Source organism: Plectropomus leopardus, chromosome 15 (assembly GCF_026936395.1).
Source record: "Plectropomus leopardus strain MGB_pleo_1.0 chromosome 15, ASM2693639v1, whole genome shotgun sequence".
Classification (NCBI taxonomy): Eukaryota; Metazoa; Chordata; class Actinopteri; order Perciformes; family Serranidae; genus Plectropomus; species Plectropomus leopardus.
The window spans coordinates 11,928,618-11,941,322 of record NC_142190.1 but is presented as its reverse complement, the minus strand read 5'-3'; the positions used below and the strand labels follow the sequence as shown (position 1 = coordinate 11,941,322).

Sequence of the window (12,705 nt, the reverse complement as noted above, 5' to 3'; positions counted from 1 at the left end):
GACTGGTTTGAAATCCACCATACATATATATGTTGTACATAGGTCCATGATATATATATATATATATATATATATATATATATATATATATATATATATATATATATATATATATATATATATATATATATATATATATATATATTTAGCAAAACATATCACATACAGTAGGGTTTAATATTCTGTTTTTATTTGAACCACAATCAGTGTTTAGCAACAATTCGTTCAATCAATAATCAAATTATTTTCTTGAACAACTTCAGAGAGCACGGCAACACAAAATGAATCCCCAGTAAGTGGTGGCATTTTTATAGGATTGTGGGTAAATTCAGGATTTTGCATGTTAAATATCAAATGAAAGACGAAAATATGTCACTTTGTTAAACTTCCAACTACTGACAGGCTGAAATGTTTGTGTGTGTGTGTGTGTGTGTGTGTGTGTGTGTGTGTGTGTGTGAGAGAGAGAGAGAGAGAGAGAGAGCGAGAGAGAGAGAGATAACTTCTTATACAATAAGCCAACTGGCCCATCCTTTTACTCCACATTTATATACTACAAGCTAAAGATATGAAATAAGTAGAACAGGTTAATTAAAATGGTATGTAAAAAGTATGACGCATAAAAATGAATGGACATGAGGAACCAGCGATTTACGATAACAGACTGCTGTTACAGGTTGATCTTCACATCACTTTCAGCTCTAGAAGGACTGGTTTGTGTCACTATTTTTCCTCATTTTACTAAACTTTCACTTGATTAAGCATTAAAATGATTGGTACATAAACAAGATGATTACTATAATCAGTGGGAGTCTTTACAAATCTGTGCTAAATCACAGAGTAATGATAAGCCCTTCTGTGTATGGCTCAGTGGGGAATCCTCAAAAACAAAACTCCAAAAGTCATCAGCAGGGCAGTAGACCAACTAAATGATTTATTAATGAACAGACATTTTGTGCAGACACACCACCTCAGTGTGCAAACCACAGATATATACCAAAGCCAGTCCAATGCTTATGGCTTTCTGTCCATTTAAATGTTAATAATGGAGTGTTTAAGATTATACATGATAAAGTAATGCATCATTTTTTAACCAACCAAAAATGCATTGTCAACAATTTTGATGATAGATTTATAATTTCAGATATTTATTTGATTTAGCAAAAATGTCACAAATGAATTAGCTCCAGCTTTTCAAATGCGAGGATTGGCTGGTTTTTAGGGATGCGCGATAATATCGGCACGTTATCAGTATAGACACATCTTGGCTTTAAAATACAAAAAAAGGAATCGGCCGACATGCTAATTTTTGTCGATAACACAAACCGGTCTATATTTTTTTTTATTGACAAAGTGAACATTTATAAAACAACAACTTTAAGTGTAAGTATTTTTCTTACTCTGCACAATGAATGAACAAACATTGAAAAGCACTGTATTTTACATCTTCATCTGCTTGGATGTATGCATAATATGATGGTAATTCCACTACAGAAGACACTTGATGATCACTAAAATTAGGTGGGAAAAAAAGAGGATATATTGATATCGGTACCTGTTATCAGCCAAATGATTTGTTATATATTGGCATATCAGATATTGGCAAAAAATCTAATATCATGCATCCCCGTTTTCCTTTGTCTTCTGTGATAGCACACTGAATACCTTTGGATTTTGGACAGCTGGTTGGATAAACAGTAATTTTGGAATATGTCAATTCAAGCTTTAGGAAGATTGTGATGGCATTTTTTCAGTTAATTTACTGTGAAAGTAATGTGAAAGTAGTGTTAATTGCAGCCCTAAATTGTTTATGAAAAGCTAAAAGCCAACAAGAATATATCATATATTCTATGGTAACCATGATATGATACAACAGTTATTATTGAGTCTGAATAAGTGTGAAAAATGACCAAACTAAAACATGGATTCATCCCGCCTCACTGAGGCAGTTTCAGAAGGAGGTAGAGTATGTGTGAGTGAGTGGAGCGGTTGGGGGTGGGTAGTTTGGTGTTTCTGAGTCCTCTATTCACCTCTGAGGGGGGAAAGGAGAAAGGGGGGGGGTCCATGTAGCCGGTCACAATAGAAGGAAACCGGCCCGTGGCATTCCACAAGCAGCGCTGACGCATCGCCTGGAGGTTTCTGGGGCAACCCTCGGCCTTACAAGCGGCCTTACACAGAGTTCACTGCAGCTGGGACGGTGAATTCAACCACTTTTACATTTTGCTTTGACATAACTGAGTCGCACTGAGCCAAAAATCTTAATCCTACCAGTTGCCACTTTGTTCCTACTGCAATAGCTTTGAAAACCATGTCATGTAGGGAATGTGGGAAACAACTAAGGGAAGTTCTAATTGTGTTCAGTGAAATATTCCTCAAATTAATCACTTTTCCCTTAAATGTTATTTGAAGTCATATTTTTACATCTACTGGTAATAAATGTTTATCAGGGCTGTAAGTGTACTGCAGAAAACTGATATGATCCAGATTACATCTTTTGTTCTTTCCAAGATTAGATTTCAGAAGACTTTTTATCAGCTCCATTCAGACACCAAAGACACTATTTAAATTAAATATTAAATATGAAAACTCAAGTGTTACTTCATGTTTTATCACTGTTTGAGCTACTAATGGACACATCAGTACTTGAAAGTACTCAGGCTTTTTTAAGGGGTCAGTGCTCCATCCAAGGTGGCAAAGGGCAACACTATTAAAATTTTGTACTTGTTTAAAGGTACAAAATAATCATAAAACCATATGAGGATTGATATTACACATATCAGTACCATATCAGTACCAATTTTATTTTCGATTATACAAAAAAATGATAAGTTTTTGGAAGTAATGTGAAAAAAAGGGCAATAAAGAGAGTACATCCCTCTGTTGCAACAGGGTAACACCACTGACAAATATTTTATCATTTTTTACATGAAGTCAAACAGAACTTGAGAATTTATCTGTATCTAGAAAAACAAGACATTTACCGTGGCTCGCATTTTGAGAAAAAGCTTAAATACTGTGGTTCTTAAAAATAGATTTTTATTATTCTAATTATTAATTCAAGAGTGTAATTATGTTTAGAGCTGATAGCTACAAAGTTGTCTTCTTAATGGTAAGTCACATCTAACAATCAAAAATGAAAACATCAGATATCAATTATGTTGATGCTACCGACAGGTCCCAGTCTTCACCAGCTGTTAGGCTAACATTACTTTGCAAACGTACTGATTTCTAATAAAAACATCATAACATTGTAACGCTCTTAGAAGTTAGGGGTGTGGGAAAAAATAGGTACATCAGAGCATCGCATTATTTTGAGGGGCAATGTTGTTTTGATATACACCTGCAAAGTTTTGTTTCTTTTTATTATATAAATTATTATGACTGCAACAACAAATTAAACTTTTGGTAGCCTACTAGAGCAATAAAATCGACTCTTTTTCTAGTCCTCTTGGTACCTTTTGCTGCAATAGAAATGACTTAAGTAAGATGAATGAACTGAAAACTTTATCTCATTAAATAAAAACAGACATTGACTTTTTTTCCTAATTTGCAGTTGTAAAAGGTAATAGACCCAATATATCACATTTTGCGTTATAATAATACTCAGAATATTACAAAACATTTCAAACCGCAATAATATTGTATTGCGATAATATTGCAATGGGGTTCGGTGACAGCTGATAGTTTAATTTTGTAGTTCAGCTGACTATTGTGACACAGTCTAAATCTAAACATTTATTTATTCATCTTTTTTTAAAAAGCTTGTTAACAGCATTGATCCTTCCTTTTATTTTCTGGGGGAACAATTGGGTTAGGGCAAAAAAAAAAGATAAGATATACTTTGATGTTTCCTTAGGGAAAATTTGTTTTGGACTTCATCCTGCAGTATTGTTTTTATATATATTGGTATTAAAACTCAATCAGTAACTATTAACAAACATTTTTTATAAATGTAAAACATCATTTCACAAAGCTTTGTCCAAATCTCCACCAACAGCATCTGAAACTGGGTTGAACACACAAACAAACAAATAAATGCAATGAAAGACACAATTCATTGATTTCATGAGAGGCAACAACCAGCAGAGTAAAAAGCTCTCTCTGGCTTTTCTCCTCTGCTGCCTCTTTGTGTTTCGTGACTGCAGATCCAAACAAACAGAGCAGCGGCTCACTGCTGAAGGGAGAAACTGAACTGGGTCCTTTTTCAGCTGATGAATAATGAAAGGGGCCCGGAGAAGACCCCCTCAGCTCCACTCTAAATTTAGCTCAGGAAGACAGGGAGGCTTCTGCCAGCCGCTGATCCCAGAAAAAAGCCGGCTGGTTGGCTGGCTGGGTATCCACATCCCATTATTTGATTCCTCTCTCCTCTCACCCACTAAATCCTATCGTCTAATCGCTGAGTCGAGGGGAGTCGCTGACCTAAACTCGTCGCTTTCCGTCACTGCTCTCCCTCGCAGCGAAGGACCAGCTGGCAGCAGCCGCCGAGCCTCCATTTCACTGTCAGTCATTCAATAGCCACTTGTAGTGCTTCTCACACGCTTCACTGCTCTAGTGGTCTAAGTGCCTGCGATGCCTGTGGAAGCCACTACATACTGGAAACAGGTATAATGGACAAAAACTGCCATCATGTAATTGTAAAAAATATCTTAATAACAATACAACAATTAATTTGTTATGGCACATGCTTTCTCACAAGTGTTTTTCAACAGTAAAGTCATTAGTTTTACCTATTCTTTTTCAATTATTCCTTTAGTCCATTAATTTTGAAAAATGTCAAATCTGCAAATTGCTTGTATTCTGTGTTCAACAGTCCAAAACACATATTCAGTTGTATTTCTATTACATAAAACAGTGAAAAGCTGCAAACCCTCACTTTTGGGAAGCTGTTACTGGGGATGACAAGCTATGAACTGATTAAAAGCCTGTGGTGGTGTGTGTGCTACAATTAAGGTGGCATCATCAAGTCTGGCTTATACCACCAAGGATTCATTTAATCTAAGATTGGCTCTAATCATAGTTTAGTAAAACTAGGCCTGAATGAGTAAGTCCAGACTCAAAATAAGAGCTCTGTTGGGTTCAGGGGTCTCTTGTGTTATTCCAGTTGATTCCTACTGTGTGAAACACACCACTTGCCTTCCCTCTATCTCCTGAGTAATGTTAAGTTGAATCCAGACAATCTGATGTATATTTGTAGTCTGTTTAGTGAAAACTACAGATGTCCCAATCGTATCAAAAGGATCAGTATTGACCCCAATCAATATATATATATATATATATATATTTTTTTTTTTTTTTAATTGAGCACTACTTTGAAGTGGAGTTGTGATTAAATTACCATTTACAGAGTTGTCGAATTTAGAACAATCTTACACAAAGTGGATTTGAGAGTGATTTCTGAGGAAAAAATTTAGTTTGTTTACGTTATTTTGCTGGGGAAAAAAACAAATGTTGCACTATGTGGAATTGTGATAAGAGCCATTAAAATATTTTTAGTTTGTTTACATTGTTATTTTGTAAAAAACAAAAGAAAAAGAAAAAAGCCTTAGAAACTGTTTGGCTGCATACCTTTTTCTTGTATTGCATTGCAGAGATATTTAACTATCAAGCACACACACTGGATGAATTTTAATAACTTTAAAGAACTTGAAGTGTGCACTGTGCAGCTGTATTATCCAGGTAAAAACAAGTATCAGATCGCAATTCGGTATCAGCGATCAGGACATCCCGAGTAAGAACCAATGTTTTAGACTAAATATTTTCCCACTGTCTGCACACAGCTGTCAGTGTTTATTTTTTAATTTGCATTATTCCATATATTTGTATCATTTTCCAAATTGCATGATTCCTCCCTCCTGGTTATTTGATCTTGATAAAACCAGTGTTGGCACCATTGCTGTCTGTGACTGGACAGTCAGCAATCTAAGGATAGGGTAAAGGTCTCTGAGGCTTATTTGAGATTTGGGTTATACCAATAAAATCATTTTGAAAAATGTGTTCATGTCATGAAAGCAACCGACAGAATAATCTGAAGTCAGAATGCTGAATATCAAAATATCTGGGAGGCGTTGGTCCTATTGCTTCCAAACAGCCATCACTGAGGACTTTGAGGCTGATATCTTTAACATCAGATTGATCAGATGAACAGCTTTCTGTCACATGGACGACTTGCAAAGTTTCCAGGCATCCATGTGGACTGACAGCATGCTGCTCATTGACCAGTCCAAGCAATGCAATGTCGCTCATACGAGGTTTCATGGCAGGTTAGTCAAGTCTTACTGATGAAAACATACACGCACAAAAAGCATACTGACTTGTGTTTAGGGTCAAACAAACTACAACCTGGTTTATTACAAATAAAAACACCCACAGTTACATTTTATTTTCTCTGTACTGGAGTTTTTCTACCACAAATTAGCCACATTTATGAGGCAATAACAGATTTTAAACTGACGTAATTTAGATCTTTATTCACCCACTTATGTCCAGAGTGGGTAACTCTGCCTTATATAACAGCTAAACCTACCAATTAATAAGTATGGGCTTCAGTGGAGAGTGTCACATGATGGTCTGCATGTTTTTTAAGAAGCTTATCTGAGACTAAAACTCTCAGAGGAAAACACTGAATTCTTGTGATGTTTTGGCATCAAAGTCAAAAATGAATTTGTGGGATATCAATATGATATTGGCCTTTAAAGCCCAATAACAGCAAAAGCCAAGTACACACACCCCCAGGTTTCACATACCAAGGTAAACAGCCAGGCGGGCCCTGGTGCTCTAATGCAAACTGACAAAGCGTGCGGCAGAGTGCAAACACACAGGAAGGCGGGCTGCATATCTGAACGGTGACTCAGATGGTGATGCAGAGAAACGTTCATTGGAGTGGTGTATAAATTCCTTAAGTCAAGTTACGAGGCTTCCAACTACATGCTCAAGGTCCAACAGTCACAATCTCTCACACGCGCACACACACACACACACACACACACACACACACACACACACACACACACACACACACACACACACACACACACACACACACACACACACACACACTCTTCTTTCACCCTCATAGCGTAATCCATTATGCTTAACTGACAAAGCTTCCCAATAAAAGAAGAATTTATCATAAAAAAGACAAATTACAGCAGAGATCTGCCTCAGTCTTTCTGCACATTACCCTCATAAAAGTGACGGCGTGTTAAACCAGATAACATTCCTTTCACCTGACGACATGTATGCAATGCGTCATGCAAGGGTGGATGGATGATATTGCACTCTGAAGAATTTATAAGGGCTACATATTCAACATTGGCCAGTGCCTTTAAAAAACATCCAGAGATTTCCTGTTCTTGTTCCACTTTTTGTTTTGTTTATTTATTTCCTTATTGCAGTTCTTTTGAAGTTCGGCAGAAATCTTAATATGATGAGTAAGTTTTAAGAGCCCATGGCAAACTTTTAAATGTGACTGTCAGATTCACAAACAGACTGTCTTGTTATATATTTTTTTTAATGGCTTTTTTTTTGTCATAATTTCAGAAGTGTAAAAAACAGTAATGACAATGAAAAGTAAAAAAGTAAAAAATGTACTTTTTTAAAATATGGCTCTAATACATTATTTCAAAGAAGGGTGAGGGTTTACGGTGCAACTTCACCTACTGCAAAGTTGCACGGAGAAGGAAAATAAATCAGCACCACAATGTGGCACTCCTGTAGGGCTGCAGGTACATGAGATATTCAAATAAAGAACATCAGATATTTGTGATTCTTCCTCTGGAGGGCCCCCGGCAGGACGAGTTTTACACACACACACACACCACACACACACACACACACACACACACACACACACACACACACACACACACACACACACACACACACACACACACACACACACACACACACACATCAGTGTCAAAATGAGGCTTGTTGTCTGTCTTCATTCCTAAAGCGCGTACTATACTGGGAAGGTTTTCATGTGACTAAAGCAGAACATTCAAAGCTAACTGGACCTTAAATTTCTTTTATGTTTCTGTTTACTTCTCTGAAATCTTCTCTTTCTTGTCATCCAGGCTCATTTCAAACCAGATCTGAGCGGCCTCAAAACCCTTGTGATGTAGAAATTGAAGCTTCACTTTCTGCACTCATGCTACCTCTCTGTGGGTCATAGCATTATGAAAATACCAAAAATTTAAGTTTCTGAGGCTGAACAGGTAGAAAAGTATTTGCTGACACTTTAATCCAAAGCATAGAGCAGATGATGTCAGATACTCAGTAATACGACAGCACAGAAAAGACCCGAAATATTTGTCTGTGACTGAGTGACACGTCACAAAAACAGACATGTTCATGCAGTGGCAGCTTACGGCTGGATGTGCGATCCTTGATTCATTTTAGGGCTGTAACTATTGATTACTTCCATATTTGATTAATGAATTATTTTTTGATAAGTTGTTATTAATGTTTAGTCTATAAAATCCTTTAGTGTAAGAACAAGTGCAAGCACCCTGAGCCCACAGTATCATCAGTTGTTAAACTTTCAGCACTGCTTTACATAAACTATTGAATCAAATACTGAAATAGTCATCTAATTAATCTTAAATGACTTATCTGTACAATATTGATTGGATGTAAGCCTAACAGCTGTGAATTTTGGAGATATAATCATTTTTAGTGTTACACTTAACTTCTGAGTTCATGAAAAGTTAACAGGAATGTGGGAAAATGGAAAAAAAAATAAACAAAACTGGAAACGAAAGGCTGGCAAATGGGTATATATTTCATGAAAAACCCATTAATTAACAAATTGTTTAAGCATTAGTTTAAGGGAATGGATAGAATCAGATATGCCCTTAGTAGAAGAATAAATGAAGAATGTACATGTGCAGACAGAGTAGCTTTTATTTTTTCCCATAAGAACAAAAACTTTGTGAAAATGTGTTATTTATATGGAGAGGAGCACCACCAACATCTGTTGTCTGACTATACATTTCAGCAGTATTCAGTATACTGTGTCAGTTTGGGCAAACATTTCAGATGTATATTAATGCTTCTGCTGTGAGCTGCCACATATAAATAATTTATAAGATGGTTGGTTAGGTATTAAAGAAAACTACACTGCAGCAGTGTGTGAGCCAGCCTCTGCTCAGATCCTAGTTAACTGTTTTCAGGGCTGCACTTTGACCTTGCACACCTTGGCAAGCAGTGAAAGGGATTCCAGATGAATCGGGCCTTTGGTTGGCGAGCCTGCATGCTCCTCAGTCCTTCACGTCGTGTGTATCAGGAATGTGTGAGTGTGTGTTTTAAAGGACTTTGTTTGGGACATTTTCTACTCTTTCCCGCTGCCTCAATGAATCTAAGTTTAAAGTAACCAGAGGAGTTTCACCAAAAGGAGAAAGTCTTGATTCCACCTGCCTCCTGTGAAACTGCAACTACAGAGACGAGTCTTTCTTTTTTCACAAAAAGTCAAAATAAATCGAAGCCTACAACCAATACATGACTGTGCACAACACAATGTTAGATCCTAAACAGACCAAACTACTTCCATCTATTATTTTTCATGTTGCTTGTTATCTTGTCACATATTTACACTTCAATTCCATTGCTCTGTGTGCCACTACTGATGATTTATGGCACAATGACCATCATCACATCATATCAGTGACTGAACCAAAACATGACTGATCAAGTGAACAGAATGACGAGTCTACCACATCAGACATGATCCAATAAGCATATTATGAGTGGGCTTTAGAGATGTATGATACAGTAAATCGCCTGGATATTTAAATGAGAAACTGCTACAAATAAAATGACCAAATGGGGATGTAATTAATACAGTGAAATAAATATCTGACAATCAATGTACTTAAAATGATCTGACCATTGTAAGGCAGCATTATCTTTTGATTTATTTCCCTTGCCCGTGCAATTTGGTAGAAGGTGTGTTGTTGTGCCAAAAACCCTTATCCTGCTTCTACAATATGAACACTGAAACAGGTTTCCAAATGCTACTTTTTAACATTTTCCAGACAGTTAACTGATAAATGACACGATAACACAACTAAGGACTAGGGTTGCAAATCTTAAATACTTTCCTTAAACGATTATTGGTAAAATTAAGGATGGAATAATCACAACAAACACAAAAACGTTACTATTCCAAATAATACCAACTGCTATTTTTCCTAAATCAAAGCTCACAGCAACATATTGCATGTCCTCCGACAGCACTGCATAGCCTATTGAATAGTCGGTTGAATTTCACCTTTGATTCAATTCTAACGACCAATTAATCGATTGTCAATAAATTGTCATCCTCACTAAGTACTGATATTGTTGATATATCGTTTTGATGGCTAAGGAAGCTTACTGTACAGCTGGTTCATTGTCAGCCTGGATAACAGCATCAGCTACATTAGTAAAACATGTAAAATACAGACCAAGAGTAAACCTAATGCAATAAGTAAAGATTCTGTGTGTTCTCTCTCACAAAACTGCCACACAGAAAAGAAAAAAACAACCCATAAGCCTCCAGAATTCCAGACATAAGCCATTAAAGGGATTTAGTGTCAAAGTCCGAGGGGTCTTAAGTAACTGGTAAAGATGAAAAACGAGTCCCCCGTGAAAATCTGCTCTCCCCTCTACACTGCGTTTTTGTACAAGTAGGACTCTGTCTTGTAGTGCTGCGTGCTTTGCACTCTAAGCCTATTACACTGATGGATTTCTATAAGAGGGAGAGAAGAAAAAAAAGGTAACTCACACCTCCAGACCTGATTTGTAATTACAGGAATGTAATGAAGCAAAATGTACCCTGGGAGAAACACAGCAAAGAAGGAAATAACTCTGGTAATCTAGTACCTGAAATGCAAAAAAGAAATGCCTTTCTGGTTTGGGACCAAAAAGCATTTGTTTTAACAAACCAAGTGAAGTATTAAGTATTTTTAATACTTTAGAGAAATCTTTACCTCAATTCCACCATAATTTATCGAGTTTCTTATGAAACAAAATCCATCACTTATTTAGTATGTATTTTAGTAAGTTATTTTTAAACACTAAATCTCACTTTATGACAAAAAAAGTGCTGCTCACCTCTTATGCTCAATAAAAAACACCAGTAGTGATCACTATGGCATGAAATACATTTGTAGAAATTGTGCAATTAATGCAAAAACTGAGATACTGTCTCTTTCACAATGCAGTGTCCAATCAATTATCTCACTTTCCAAGTAGGGCAAAATACCCTAAAAAGTCTTTAAAGTCAAAGTGATGTGATATGATTGGAAGTACCAAAAAAGCTGCTAAACAGACATTGTGGTGAGACTGTTATCTTCACATTCCAAATGTCCAAAAGCAGAGAGAAAGTTAGTAGAAAATGACCAAAAACTCAAATCACACAAGAATAAAGCCGTAAATTACGTATATTATGAATTTGCATTTTTACAAACATTGACTCCTAATTGTGTATACTTTACAGCCATTGGCTTCCATCTCTTTCAGTGTGGTGTTCAACACTCCAGGCAGTCACTGGCTTTCTTTCACTTTAAGATGGTTCTCGACCTTCTGAGCAGCCACAGGTTTTCATCCATTTTGCTACAATTTTCAACTGGGCAGCCATTGGCTTCCATTTATTTTTACTATGGCTGTCAACCTTAAGGCAGCCATCGTCTTCCATTTATTTTAACTACGGTTTTAAACCTTCTGGGTAGCCATTGGCTTCTATTTATTTTTCAGAATCAGAATCAGAAATACTTTATTGATCCCTGAGGGGAAATTGCCTTTAGTTACAGATGCTCCCATTCGAAAGTCTTATGGTCTTATATTGTATGACTAACATTCATTCGTATAGCAAGAAAAACAACTTGCAAAAACTTGCTTGTGATGCTGTAAGTCATCCATCAGAGTGAACATCATGTTCCCTTGACAACATACTTCAGAAATGTTTTCCATTGAAGCATCCTTGAATGCTCAAGAGAACTCACGGCTGCATTCATGTATAATGGTAGTGTAAACTGACCAAAAACATAAAAGCAATGAGATAGTCACCATGACGGATGACACATTTTAAGTTTTAGGTACTTGGAAGTTTATTTTTTTTTTCACACAACAATTAAATAAATGTACAACTAAAGGCTGGCTAAGATGCAGAAAACATAACACTTATGGTGCGCTACTGCATGGTGGTATAAACAAGATTAGTACTGAAGTGGTAGGGATGGGTTAGTGGTTTGATGCTTTAACGCGTCAATTTATGCCTGTGAGATATGTTCCTATGAAAAGTAATACAGGACTTAAAAATGTGAACTTAAACACATCAAGGTGTAAATAACAAATCCAATCAGCCAAAATATGCAACATAACCATAGCGAAAATAACTTAACTCCATTCCCATCTCTGAGTGTATAATCTGGGATACTTCTTAAGGGCACTGAGTCATTTTGTTCTGTGAATCTTACATGTTTTTTCTCTACTGATTTGAACAGGAGTGAAAAAGACCTGCCCTCTGTTTATTCCCCATCTCCCATTTCAAGCCTAATGAGACAGCCCTTTATGAACAGAGCACGCTGTGAGAAGGAACACCTTGTTTTTCATTCCCAATATCTTCTAGACGCATCCATTTAAAGATGTCGACCAGCTTCAAGGTTGAATTCAAATTAGAAAACACTGCAGTTATGAAAACAGGCATCGCTTCTGCAGAAAAGTTTA

General features: G+C 36.5%; 1 protein-coding gene across 1 annotated transcript in view; it reads right to left on the bottom strand.

Moving 5' to 3' along the window:
* Window positions 1-12,705, bottom strand: part of wwc1 (WW and C2 domain containing 1) — a 59,552-nt gene that overhangs the window by 44,159 nt on the left and 2,688 nt on the right. The gene's annotated exons all lie outside the window — the stretch shown is intronic.